Here is a 548-nt window from a genome sequence, read left to right on the forward strand (position 1 = left end):
TGGGAGGAGAGTCACCTGCTACCCATTGAAAGGTTTTTTTTTTTTTGGATTATCAGAGCTCCTGTGATACAAAAGGTTTTCAAGTTTGGTAGGATCATAGAAAGGGCTTCCCAGGTGATGCCATTGTAAAGAATCCACCTACCAGTGCAGAAGATGCAAGAGACACAGTTTCAATCCCTGGGGAGTAGGCAATGGCCACTCACTCCAGTATTATTATTTAAAAAAAAGATATGGAATGCTTCAGGAATTTGCATGTCATCCTTGCTCAGGGGCCATGCTAATCTTCTCTGTATTGTTCCAGTTTTACTATATGTCCTGCCAAAGCGAGCGCCCGCTCCAGTATTCTTGCCTGGGAAACCCCATGGACAGAAGAGTTTGGCAGGCTACAGTCCTTGGGGTTGCAAAGAGTCAGACACGACTGAGCTGGCACACTCACACGCTCCCCCCCACACACCCCCCCACACACACACACACCGCCACACATACAGGATAACAGAAATCTTGACGTCTAAGCCCCTCACTTTCTAAATAAGTACATTGAAGCCCGA

At 46.9% G+C, this 548-nt stretch overlaps 1 non-coding gene across 1 annotated transcript; it reads right to left on the reverse strand.

Moving 5' to 3' along the window:
• Positions 1-224: 224 nt before the first annotated feature.
• Positions 225-329, reverse strand: LOC138426107 (U6 spliceosomal RNA). Its single transcript, XR_011251531.1, has one exon. It is a non-coding gene; the product is annotated as a U6 spliceosomal RNA (small nuclear RNA).
• Between the last annotated feature and the right edge of the window lie 219 nt (positions 330-548).

Source organism: Ovis canadensis, chromosome 20 (assembly GCF_042477335.2).
Source record: "Ovis canadensis isolate MfBH-ARS-UI-01 breed Bighorn chromosome 20, ARS-UI_OviCan_v2, whole genome shotgun sequence".
Taxonomy (NCBI): domain Eukaryota; kingdom Metazoa; phylum Chordata; class Mammalia; order Artiodactyla; family Bovidae; genus Ovis; species Ovis canadensis.